The 14,020-nt window shown below is 40.5% G+C and overlaps 1 protein-coding gene across 1 annotated transcript in view; it reads left to right on the forward strand.

The window, feature by feature from the left end:
- Window positions 1-14,020, forward strand: part of PAPPA (pappalysin 1) — a 242,095-nt gene that overhangs the window by 95,130 nt on the left and 132,945 nt on the right. The gene's annotated exons all lie outside the window — the stretch shown is intronic.

Raw genomic sequence — 14,020 nt, forward strand, 5'->3', positions numbered from 1 at the left:
ACAGGGAGGAGAAAGGACATTGCTTTCCCTACTGGCCCCTGGTCCTCAACAACTGTGTTCAGTTAGTGCCCCTCAATCACCAGCTGTCACTGGGTCCCTCCGCTCGACTCCCTGGCCCCTACTTGGCCTCGATTTTCACACTGTGCCGCATGCCTTGTTTACCTCCAACCGTAGCTGGTGTTTTGGCTCCCAGAGGCCTAGGCGACCGGTCAACTTGTCACAATCCCCAGCTCTGTAATCAAGAGACCTGTCCATCACCAGCAGGGGTGTTTGGGGAAGCCGTCACACATCGCCTTTGGTTGCATTCAGGAAAAACAAGAGTCCCTTGTAGATCTTTCCTCTCCCCTTTCTTTAATGCTATCCAGGTGTGGTGTTTTCCCCAAACTGGCAAATGTCTTCCCTTCCGATCTGTGCCTGACACAGACAGCCAGCTAAACCTCAGCACTGCCGTTACCTTATCCCAGAATTTGAAGCTCTGAATCTTTTATAATTTCCACATTGTCCCTCCATTCTTTCCCTTGTATTTTATGTCATTGCACCAAGAAAAGTAGAAAATCATTTCAATTGGTGGTAAAAGATGATTAAAACAAAATAACAAAGGCCTTGGCTGAAAACTGTTAGTTTTATTAAATTTGCTACTGTGTTTTAAATTGGTACCAGGGCAGATCTTTAGACAATTCTATCAAAGGCTGCTGGAATTAATCTGTTGCATATATACATTTGCTCCTTCCTGAGCTGTGGACAGAGTGGGGGCAGCGTAGCAAGCATGAAAAGAATGAGCTTTGTGTTACCTGTGTGAGGGGGACAGACCGGAACCCCACTGGGAGGGATCGGGAAGCCCAGTGGACCGCAGACCCCTGCCATCACATTGTCATTAGTTTCATCCAGACTATGGTTTGGAGCTCATACTGGTCGCCAGGAGGAATAAGTGATGGATATTGTCTTGGTAACAAGGCAAAAGTCAGAAGTCTCCCTAAGCCTTTTGCATCCTTCCAGCCACTATTTGGTTCCCCTCTGTATTGGTGGCTATTCGAACTCTACCTTAGATTATACCCATCCTGTACTTGATTTATCTTTCCTTTGGGCCTCCTTTGAACTCTTTGAAACCAATGATGGTATCTTCATCTTTGGGATGAGTCCTACCAGAAACTCCATACATGCTTTCGTGTTGGACGGAAGAGAAAGAAGGAAGGAGAAGGCAGAGGGAAGGAGGGGAAGGAAGGAGGAAGGAAGGAAAGAAAGGAAAGGAAAAAGAAAAAAAGAAGGGAAGGATGAGGAAGGAAGGAAGGAAGGAAGGAAAGAAGCCCTCACTCATCCCTCTTCCTTCTTTCCTTCGTTTCCTTCCTTCCTCTCTCTCCTTCCTCCCTCTCTCTCCTTCCTCCCTCTCTCTCCTTCCTCCCTCCCTCCCCATCTCTGTCTCTCTCTCCTTTCTTGGTTCCTTCCTCCCTCTCTCCTTCCTTCCTTCCTTCCTTCCTTCCTTCCTTCCTTCCTTCCTTCCTTCCTTCCTTCCTTCCATAGCAGAAGAAAAGTAAGGTCCAGAGAGGAAAACCGATTCATCCAAAATCACAACCAAAGTTAATGGAAGAACTATGGTCATTTTTCCTGACATGTAGGATGGGGGCATCCACAGTGATGCCAGACTCTGCCTTTCGAGCTGTTTTTTCCCCAAGGACATGTGGTGTTCTCCATCGCAAATCCTTAATGACCACCCTCTCCTGGTATAAAATAAGACCAAAGTGGCACTCAGCCTAGAACAAAAGTAAAGTGTTCTCTTAAGAATTCAGGGTGATACCCAGACAACATTGGCATTAAAGAATATGTTGTTATGTGGCACAAAACTGAGTGTATATAACCTTAATGTATGCATGTTAAGAAAGAAACTCTTTAGAGAGGGCTACACACAGCTCCAGAGGTATTTAGTGAGGAAAAATATTTTGTTGTAAGTTTCATTTCTCTTTAAACAAAATAGGACATGGCACCTAGCGTGGGGCCAAAACTTGATAGGTACTCATCCGCTCCTGCATCGTTCTTTCCATGGGGGATATTTGGTCTCCCTACCAACCACATAACCCTTTACGTTTTCCCTTAAATCAGTTATCTACACTGCTATCAAAATGGTCTTCCATGAAACAAATACGATTTTTTTATTATATGTAATTTACTGTCAAATTGGTTTCCATACAACACCCAGTGCTCATCCCAACAGGTGCCTTCCTCAATGCCCATCACTCACCTTCCCCTCCCTCCCACCCCCCATCAACCCTCATTTTTTTCTCAGTATTTAAGAATCTCTTACGGTTTGCCCCCTTCCCTCTCTGTAACTTTTTTCCCCCCTTCCCCTCCCCTCTGGTCTTCTGTTAAGTTTCTCAGGATCCATATATGAGTGAAAACATATGGTGTCTGTCTTTCTGTGCCTGACTTATTTCACTTAGCATAACACTCTCCAGTTCCATCCATGTTGCTACAAAAGGCCATATTTCATTCTTTCTCATTGCCAAGTAGTATTCCATTGTATGTATAAACCACATCTTCTTTATCCATTCGTCAGTTGATGGACATTTAGGCTCTTTCCACAATTTGGCTATGGTTGAAAGTGCTGCTATAAACATTTGGGTACAAGTGCCCCTATGCATCAGTACTCCTGTATCCCTTGGGTAAATTCCTAGCAGTGCTATTGGTGGGTCATAGGGTAGATACTATTTTTAATTTTGGGGGGAACCTCCACACTGTTTTCCAGAGCAGCTGCACCAGTTTGCATTCCCACCAACAGTGCAAGAGGGTTCCTGGAAACAAATATGATTATATCATTTGCCTAGAAGGCCATTGTTCTCCTTTTCCTGACCTGGTTCCTCCTTCCCTTTCTCCAGTCAAGCCAGTAAACCTCCCTTGGGAAGTCTTCTCAGGCTGTCTCCTCTTCAGCCTGGGTCAGATGTCACTCTGTGCTCCCACAGCCCCTACACTTTTTAGGCTGTGTCAAAGCCGTCCATTGACTTTTTTTCCCCCCAAAGCTTATGAGCATCCTAAAGGCAGGGCCCTAGTTTATTGACCTTTGAATCCCAGACCCACAAGAAGCTGGGAGTACTCAATGAATGCTCTTTGCACAAATAAATGGATGAATAAATGAAATGATATAAATACAGTAAGACCTTGGATTGCGAGTAACTTGTTCTGCAAGTGTTCTTCAAGACGAGCAAACATTTCTAATAAATGTTAACTTGATAAATGAGCGATGTCTTGCAATATGAGTAGTATGTGACACCAAACATCACATAATCAGAACTGAGCCAATGGTTCCTGAAATTTGCTTTGATATAAAAGTGCTTTGGATTGCAAACATGTTTCCAGGACAAAATATGCTCACAAAAACCAAGGTTTTACTGTATATTTATCCAGAATTTGAAAAGGTGGTCAAAGCCATAAATGTAATTATCTAGTGTAGAGCTCACTAGCTCGATTTAGTTCTCCTATACCCCTTTTTTGTAAACAGCAAAGATGAATCAGTGAAGATAGATTTGGATCTTACATTCACGGAACATATTATGTGTGCGCATTTATATGTACAAAGATACAGGAAGGGATGCTGACCAGAATGTTCTTGGTAGCCTGCCTCAGGGTGGTGATGGAATTTGAGAAGATTTGCCTTGGTTTTTAATTCTTTCTTATAGAGCTCTAATTTGTTAAACGTGAGTGTTCTTTATGGTTAGGAAAAAATAAAGCAATTATGATAATATGCTGTCACTTCTCAATTAAGAAAAAAAGGTCAGCTCTTACCCTAAAGATATGTTAGAACTGAAGCTAGTTTCCTCTACAAGTCTACAGAGGAAATAAAATGTAATCCAGTCTGCGTTGCAGCTTCCTAGAAGGCTTTAGGACTATGAAGAGGAGTTTGTCTTATCTTCAGATAGTTTCAGTCTTCTGTACTTGGATTGGGTATTAATATCTTGCTTACTACCATGAGCTTATCTCAGGAGTCCACTCAATGTCATGGAAAGGTCAGAAGTTCTAGAGTCAAACAGCATGGTTTAAATTCTGCTTTACAATTGTTATCTCCCTGACCTGGGACAGGTCACTACATTATGCTGGGCCTCAACTGAACAATGCAAATAAATGCCTTCTACCTTTAAAGTTTATATTAGGAATAGCATGAAGAAATTTGGTGAAGGAGCTAATCTAAAGGTGTTTCTAATACAAAGCATCCATCTGGACATTCTAGATGAAAATGTAACCGATACAAGTATCATCCTTTAGTATGGGCGACTGAAAAGCAGGAAAGCAGGAAAATGTGTGGCCAAGGCAAGAGATAAGATGAAATTGAGAATTAGACAGGTGAGCCCCAACGCTGATGTTTTACCACCATAATTGGGATAAGGGACGATCATCAGTTTTGGCAACTGAGTGGGTTGAGTATTCTTGCTTATCATAGCAGAAGAGATTGGGCCCTGCAGCTCTTCAAGGTGAGGAATTGTACCTAAGGCCTTCAGGACACAGTGGTGACCCCTGAAAGTCTACATGCATGGTGAAAAGGTGTACTAGGCGAAACTATATATGCATATGGCCTAAACCTCACAAAGATTGAGGTTTGAATTTATACTGCACACCGTTGTCTGGAAATGCCTGACCTGGGAAACTACTGAGGAAGGAAAAAAAAAAAAAAAAGAGGGAGAGGAAGAGAGAGAAGGGAAAAGGTTCTGGGTTAGTGATGTTCCAGGGGTACCTAGAAGTGAACTTGAAATCATTCTAGGAGGATATAGATTTGACACAGGAGACATGTGATTCCCACAGATTAAAACCTAATGAACGTGAGTTCCTGTGTCAAAATTTAAAACATAAAAAAAGTAAACAAGACACCCAGAGAAGGGGCAGCAGTCCACACCAAGGTTTTTGTTGAAGTTTGATCTTGGTGACAAGCATTCATATTCATTAGTATATTAGAGTAAACGAGAAAAAGAAATATAATTGGAAAATACAGTCTGCAAAGATTAGATGGACTGAGAAGGGGAGAGAGCAGAAACAAAGAAATCCAACAAATCCAAATGAAGGCAAGAAAGAGGGGAAACAAATATGCAAAAAAAAAGGAATGATCATTAAAAAGCCCAAACAAGATGTGAAAAATAAATCTGATACAATAGTCCTTCTACTAATCGGATTAAAGTCACCTCTGAAGGTTCTCAGGTTGGACTTAACTAAAGATAAGTTCACTGAAAGGTGAAAGGTAAAGGAATGGAAAATATTTGCCAGGCAAATACTAAGCAAAACTAATTAATATTCATCAGATAAAGGAAACATCGAGGCAAAAAATCTTACTAAGATATAGAGGTCACCATATAAATGATGAAAGGAAATTATGTAACGATTTTGAGCTGAAATATACCAAATAACATGACCTGAAAATGTATAAATAAAAAATGACTTACGTAAAAGAGAGATGAATCAGTGATATTATGATATTTTAACACACCTTTCTTAATAATTAATAGATCAAGCAAGCTAAAATAATGATCTAGAAGATTTTGAACAACACAAAAAAATGTTTCATCTGATAAAAGTGTGTAGAACCTTGCTACTGAATTAAATTATATACATATTTTTTTTCTGGGATATGTAGAACATACTTTTTCAATTTACCATGTCATAGGCCAGAAAACAACAAATCAAAAGAATCAGTGTCACATAAAACATTATCTCCATGATACAATACGTACATATATACATACATGAATAAATACATAAATAAATAGATAATTAAATGACAAAGGTAAAACTTTTTGGTAATTTAAATATATGACCAAGAAGCCAAAGACTTGTGTAAGATATTAGCATACAGAATTCAGCAATATATTAAAACCTCTGCCTTCACCCAAACATGCACGTTGTACATAGGCGGGATTATCCCAGAATAAGAAGAGACTCTAATGTTAGATGGTCTCTGAATTCCAGTAATTCACAATAGTAGCATATGAGATGATGTTTTTTTTTTTTTTTTTTTTTTTTAATTTTTTTTTTCAACGTTTATTTATTTTTGGGACAGAGAGAGACAGAGCATGAACGGGGGAGGGGCAGAGAGAGAGGGAGACACAGAATCGGAAACAGGCTCCAGGCTCTGAGCCATCAGCCCAGAGCCTGACGCGGGGCTCGAACTCAGGGACCGCGAGATCGTGACCTGGCTGAAGTCGGACGCTTAACCGACTGCGCCACCCAGGCGCCCCTGAGATGATGTTTCTAAAACAAGGTTGTCTTACTAGATGCAGAATTTAAGTCTCTTGTTAAAATCAGGCCCCTTTATGATCAAAACAAGACAAAGCAAATGAAACATTGTTATCTGGGAATAGAAAGGTACATCCTTAATCTCCTAAAGGATATATACTGAAATACAGTAGGCATAACTAACAAAACAGTCTATGAGGACATCTAAATATAATATCAATTTGTAAAACTGAGTTATTTTATTAGTCTCCAAATATGAGAATACAAATACAGATATGCAGGTACATGTGTGCATATGTGTGTGAGTAGATGGATCGATAGGTAGATAGATACATAGATTAAAGCTACCATTTACTATAGTGCTGCCATCTAGAAATGCTCAAAGTTAGGTATATATTCCTAATAAAATGTCATCACAATTTTTATGAAGAAAGCTTTAAAACTTTACTGAAACCATAAAAGGAGACCTATATAAATAAAAAGATGAAGTGTGTGTATAAATGGGAGGATACAATACCATAAAGATGTCTTTCCCCCTCAAATACGTCTATAAATTCAATGAAATTGGAATCAAAATCCCAACAGGCATTTTAAAAAATGAAACTTTGAATTCACGTGGAAGATCTCAGGGGTCTTTTGAAGGGGAAAACCAAAGTATAGAATGGACTTGTAGCATAAATCAAGACTTTTATAAAACTCTGGATATTAAGACAAAGTGCTATTGATAAGGTGATGGGAAAAAATAGGCCAATGAAACAAGATTACCCAGAAACAAACTCTAAGTATGGAATGATATATGGCAGATGTGGTATTGCAGTTCAGTAGCAAAAGGATTATTACATATATAATGCTGGGCCAGTGGCTCATCCGTATTTGAGGGGAAAACAATCATTATCACACACCACTTGAAAACCTATATTGTTTGTGATTAAAGCCATACATGTGAAAATAAAAACCTTAAAACTATTCAAAAGAAATAGAGGTGACTATGCTATGACCTTGGCAGAAAGAAACATTTATTCACCAAGATATAAAAAGGACAAATCGTGAAGGAGATAGATGATTTAAAAATTCTGCTCAACAAAGCAGCATAAACAGAATAAAAGGAAGAGGAGTCACAGACCTAGAAATAATATTTGCAGTACCTTTAATTATAAAGGATTAGTACGCAGTGTACGTAAATATACTTACATGGCAATAGAGAAAAAAAAAAAGAACGCAATTAAAACAGGCAAAAGTGATGAACAAGCAAGTAACATGGATGGAAACCTATGTGGTCAACAAACACATGAAATGATACTCAGCCTTGTTAGTAATCAGGGAGAGGCAAAATGCAGCAGTAATTAAATGATATTTTAGGGGCGCCTGGGTGGCGCAGTCGGTTAAGCGTCCGACTTCAACCAGGTCACGATCTCGCGGTCCGTGAGTTCGAGCCCCGAATCAGGCTCTGGGCTGATGGCTCAGAGACTGGAGCCTGTTTCCGATTCTGTGTCTCCCTCTCTCTCTGCCCCTCCCCCGTTCATGCTCTGTCTCTCTCTGTCCCAAAAATAAATAAACATTGAAAAAAAATTAAAAAAAAATGATATTTTAATATCCATCAGATTGGCAAAAAATGTTTGGCAGAATCAAGTGCTGACACAGACCTGGAGCATTTGGAAGTCTGTTGTAGGCAACAGACTTAATTGGTATAACCATTTGGGAGAATAATTTGGCAGTATCTACAAAGTTGAAGATGCAATCGATTACCTTCATCCTAGAGATCCTACTTTAGATACATTTCTTTCAGAAAACTTTTGTTCTGTGTGCAAAGGAAAATGGACCCAATGTTTAAAGTCACATTATTGGAAATAGCAAACAAAAAGGATTAATGGTGGCAATAATAATAGAAACCACCTAGATGTCCATCAAGAAAAGAATGGTCAAATGAAGTGTGGTATATTCATACAATATAATATTTACATCAATGAAAATAATGAGCTAGAGCTGCATGTATCAATGTGTATAATTTTATGTATCAGTGTGTACGATTTCAAAAAATAATGCTAGACACAAAAAAATGTCAGCTTCATATTGATAAATAGGGTATTAAAACACTTATGAAATTTAAAATACGCAAAACAATGCATATGTATGAAAACATTCCTGATAGAGAAATGGGATACAGGTGGAGCACACAGGTGGGTTGAAAGCAAATACACAAAATAGTATATTTTATTTCTTTTTACAACAAAAATAAGAGATGAAGGGAATATGGCGAAGTGTTATAATTTGACAAAGCTGGGTAGTGAGCCTAGGGACTTTTATTTTATAGTGTTCTCTATACTTTTCTATCTAACTGATATATTTTCTCGTTAAGACAGTAATAATCATATGTATAAAGTTCCTTGGTACATCATCTCAGGCTCAGAAAGTGTTTTCCTTCTCTTCCCATTCTTGGCTGGTAGTTGGTATGCAAAGTGCTTGGGTATTACCCTCTGATCCTTGGCCCAGGGCAGAACTGGAATACTTGGGCTCTTCCTCAGCCAGATGCATCCTAGGTGGTGCCCCCCCACCATGTCGTCCAGCTCAGACAATCTGGTGGTAGGTCTTGAACTATACCCATTCTCAGTGCACAGTTCTAACTGCTGAGGCGGCTTCTAGCTGGTGGAAAAGCTCATGACAGAAAAATACAAAACTACATTTCTCATTAAATTAGGAATATGCATTGCAAAGTTGATTGTCTTTCTCCCGAGATTTCCATTTCATAGATGAAGAGACAGAGACAGTTCAGAGACAGGAAATGGCTTGTGGTAGTGGTAGTGTTTAAGGGAATGTTTGTATTTCTCCTAAGCCCTACAACTTTCAAAGTGGTCTTTGTATGTGGACTCTACTTGGTTCAGAACTAGGTCTTTGAACTTTTCTGCGGTATTTTCTCTGTTCATAACAGCTTCCACTTCCAGAAAGTGCTGTCTTGGGATGGAGTTAGATAGACCTGGCTCAAGTCTCTGTCCCAAAAGCAATGTGTCACTGTGGGCAGTAGGTCAACCTTCCTAAATACGACTTTCAACAACTGAAAAGGGAGATAATAATAATTATTCAAGAAAATGTTGTTTGGATTAAATGAGATGATTCATAGAAAATACTAAGCATCGTGACAAGTATATGATAAACAGGCAACAAACGGAAATGACAGTCGCTGTAATTATTGCAGAAGAAGGAGTTTCAAAGAAGCATGACACAGTTTGGAGAGACAGACTGTGATCAGTGAACGCTATAAGATGGAAACAATAGGGGTCGATAAAGAGTAATCAAGAGGCTTTAGAGCTTTTCCTGGGAGCAGCAAAATGGGATAGGTGCATAGTGCAGTGAGGCTCTCGATCCCTCTTTTCTGCTGATGCACTTTTATATTTCTCATTTCATTTTTGCGTGGGTATGGGGCAAGAGTCCTATATCCTGATTAGAAGGTAGAAAAACAGACCTGAAGAAGTGAAGTGACGTGCCTGTAGATTTCAGATGGGTTTTCGTGGACCAGTCACGTGTGATATAAACTACACACCAACACTTTAAGAAGTACACATTTTTGCCAAAAGCTAGGTGAGATGGTGCTTAGCCTCCTTATGGATATTTATGTCCATATTAATATTTTCAAGATCATGATTTCATAATCTGGCAATAGTCTGTAGACTATATGGCAATAGTCTATAACTAAATTCTACTCTAAGATTGGGACCTCAAGGTACTTGACCGGCTCATTTGGTAGAACATGTGACTCTTGACCTCGAACTTACAGTTTCGAGCCCCATGTTGAATGCAGAGATCACTTAAAAATAAAATCTTTAAAGGGGCACCTGGGTGGCTAAGTCAGTTGGGCGTCCAACTTCGGCTCAGGTCATGATCTCGCAGTTGGTGAGTTCGAGCCCCGTGTTGAGCTCTGTACTGACAGCTCAGAGCCTGGAGCCTGCTTCGGATTCTGTGACTCCTCCTCTCTCTGCCCCTCCCATGCTCATTCTCTGTCCTGCTCTCTCAATAATAAATAAACATAAAAAAAATTTTTTTAATAAAATCTTAAAAAAATAAAAATGGAATAAAAATTAAAAGATTGGGCTCCCGATCTGATCCACATTACCATCAATATGACATTTCTGAGGAGGATACTGAAATATCATACCAATTAGAAATGCCACTGTTTTCTTTTATAATTGTCAGAAAGGCGAACCAAAGGCTGATACGTCATTTGAGAGGTTTGTGAAAGAACGATGGCTAAATGTTAATTTTTTTTTCAAAAGAAGTCATACTAAGGGTGCATAAAACAACACCTCAAAAGTAGCCAAGCAATCTCATCCCATTTCAAGACTGCAATTTACATTTATTAGCTGGACTGATGAAATTAATCTGAGATGCAATTTGAAGAATTGACCGTTAACTGCTAATGAGGTTTAGCTTTTAAAAAAAGTAAGTAAATGACACTGAGAATTCTGTGAAATAAATCAGAAGTGATGCAATTAATCACGTTTCAGAGGAAGTGGTAACATTTTAGTTCCAAGCAAAGAGTAAATAGGGAGTTTGGGCTTGGCAGTGTGATGCCCCTCGCTGCTCTAAATGAGATTTTGAACCAAAGAGTGGCTCTGGATCTCATAAAATTCTGATGGTGTTGGCAGTTCTGGAAAAGGGAGATACCACAGAATGGTTCAGGCATCAAGGTTGAGATGTTGGCCGCAGCAGGGATGCAGAAGGAATCACTCGGAAGCTTCTGGGCTGGGGAAGAGGGACAGAGGCTAGAGTCTGATGGATGTGGGAAGCCCAGGATAAGGAGTTTAAGTGACAGGGTAAGACCAGGTGGTATCAGGAGCAGCTAAAGGGAACAACTTGACATCAATGTCCCACTTTTAGACCAAGCGCGAAATGGGTCCTAACCTCCAGCAAAGGCTTCAGAGGTCACTAGCTTGTCCTTCCATAAGAATTCTATTCTACCTAGGGGCGCCTGGGTGGCTCAGTTGGTTAAGCATCCAACTTCGGCTCATGTCATGATCTCATGGCCCGTGCAAGCCCCGCATCGGGCTCTGTGCTGACAGCTCAGAGGCTGGAGCCTGCTTCAGATTCTGTGTCTCCCCCTCTCTCTGCCCCTCCTATGCCCATGCTCTGTCTCTCTCTGTCTCTCAATAATAAATAAACGTTAAAAAAAAAAAAAGAATTCTTTTCTACCTAGATTCTTGAGAAAAGAGCCCTCAGCATTAATTTTGACTTCAACATGGAGGAAATGTAGTTTTATCACAAGGATTCTTCAGTGGGAAAACATAATCTTTTAATAGCAGCAGCACTGCTCTCCTTTCCCTGCCTTTTCACCAAAGTAGTGACTTGGGCTTCTCTTTTCCTATCTGGAAACTTGGGATAAAAACCCTTCCTTCCAAGAGCTGCTGTCAGGCTTCTGGGAGGTAATGATACATGGGCTGTGCACACACAGTTGGAAGAAGGAGGCTTATCAAGGTCTCCCTACCAATCAGATGTGTTCTGTGTGATGCTAGTGGGTAAGAAGGAGGTGTGAGCGGAAGTTATAGGGAGACAGATTTTGCCCCTGGGTAAGACAAACCTTCTGGGGTCCAGAATTTTCAGAAGTTGGAATAGCCACGTGGAGGGAGAGCAAGCTGCAGGCACTGAGGGTGTTGTAGCTACGTGATGTGGCAGAAAAGAGACTTTCCACTAAGCTGTGGCACGTGCAACTTGTGGGTTCACCTAACCAAGGTTACATGTAGCTATCTGTCACTCCATCCCTTCTACTGAAGAGAGCATAGCATAACTCCAGTGAATGAGAATATTGATACTTAAGCATTAATAGTGATGGGTTAAAATTTGTTAACCATCAGAGGCTGGGCACATATGTGCTTTATATATGTTTTCACATTCAATCTGTAAGAAAATGCCATGAGGTCAGGTTCATGACTAATTTAGAACAGGCTCAGGGCAGTGAAGCAACCTGCCTGTGACTTCTGAGCTCGTAAGTGACGAAGCCAGGATAGAGACACGTGTTTGCTTGCCTCAGACTTGTGTTTATTGAGAAGGAGGAGGAGGAATAGGGGAGCAAGGAGGGCAGCGTAGGGGGGAGGCGGAAAACATTCACAAATATTAGCAGAGTACCTTAAATATTACCAGCCATAAGTCATTTGTGACACACACTACAAGGAAAAACACAACGTAGAGATGTACTTCTCACACCCTCCTGCTTTCCACAGAAGAGCTCCATCTAGTTCAGACAGTGACCATATGCCCCCAGTGGCCTGAGATGTAGCCTGAAGAAAATTTCTTTTTTTATTTCATAACACGGCCACATTTGTTTAATGTAAAACATGCCTCCATATTTTAGAGGAAGATGAATATACAGTAGAATGCGTGGCTTCCTTATCTTGTGTCTCCATGTATCACCTGGGAAGACCCCGCTCTCCCCTTCCCCCAAGGAAAGCCACTCTCCCCGACACCACGATATTCAGTTTTAGAAGTACCACCAGAAAAAAGTGTACATTTGTTGATCTAGAGGTGGCTAAAATACCTAAAAAGCTTTTTTTAAAAAGAAAAAAAGAAAGCCTGTTTCACCAAATCAGCATTCCAGAAGTTTACAAGGCAACAGTTAATTCATATATTCATACATATAATAGCTCAATATTTGTATGCATTTTACCACCTAGCTTTCATTAACAGAACGCTAATGGAATCCCCAGGGACTTCTAGTCTACCCTCAATAGTGCTTTTTGCTCTAGCACTGCCAAAACAAAGTCTCTTTTGGGTAACAAGTCCAACATTCTCAGGAAGGCTGTATTCCTCACCAGAGTCCTCCAGTGCTCATAAACTCATACTCATCGTTGTGTTGAGATTTGGGAGACACTGTCTGTCCATTGCCTCTGCACCTGTTATCTTATTGGCCTTATCCAAACAGCCCCAGCCCTAACAGCAGCTGAAACAACAGATGGGCAGGAGAACTTGAGATTTTTTGACATCATCCTTTTGTTTATGAAATCCCACCCCCCAACTCTGGAATCTGATAGGAATTCTCTTCATTATCATTTTGTGGGATTTTTTTTCCCCATGACACTTTTTTATTCTTAAAAAGTAAATAATTAATCCGAGGGCGGGGGGAGATAAAAAGAGGAATAACATTGCCCTTTGAAAATGGTCAACAACGAAATGGGGGTGGTGATTTTGTCACGTGGAATTGACATAAATGTATCTTTGCCTTGGAGGATAATTGCCAGTAGCCAGGTTTGGTGGCAGGATGAATTCAAGCAGGGAGCTGAGACGGGCTAATGAAGGGGAGGGTGGAAATCTGGTGATAAGGTTGAGTGTGAGGAAGTGGAACACGCACTGCCCTGGGAGGTCTGAAGAGCAGAGGGGAGATGCAGGCTAGGCAAACTGAGAATCTGGCAGGCACCAGTGCCTGGAATTGCAATTTCAGGACAGAATCCCCATTGCAAGGGATGAGATTATTAAAACAGGCCTAACCTAGGGATTATGGAGGCAGAATGCAGGATATTATTTAGTAGCATATGATTGTAAGCAAGTTGATTAACCTCTCAATGCCTCAGATTTATCATCTGTAAAATAAACATGAAAATACTCGTACACACGTAGGGTTGTTTTGATCTCAAATGAGAAAATACACAGCACGTGTGTAGCCCCAAGCCTGACAGTCAGTTAATGGATGCTGCTATGGTTGCTCCTTTTAGTCTAGAGTGAGGCACACGGAGAGGAGCAGGAGGTGGGGAGAAGGACAACCAGTGGATGTGCAGTATAAGGAAGGGGCTTACTGACACGTAATGGGGTTTTGTTGAGTTCCTGAAATGAGGGGGAA

This window comes from Lynx canadensis, chromosome D4, assembly GCF_007474595.2.
Source record: "Lynx canadensis isolate LIC74 chromosome D4, mLynCan4.pri.v2, whole genome shotgun sequence".
In the NCBI taxonomy this organism is placed as follows: domain Eukaryota; kingdom Metazoa; phylum Chordata; class Mammalia; order Carnivora; family Felidae; genus Lynx; species Lynx canadensis.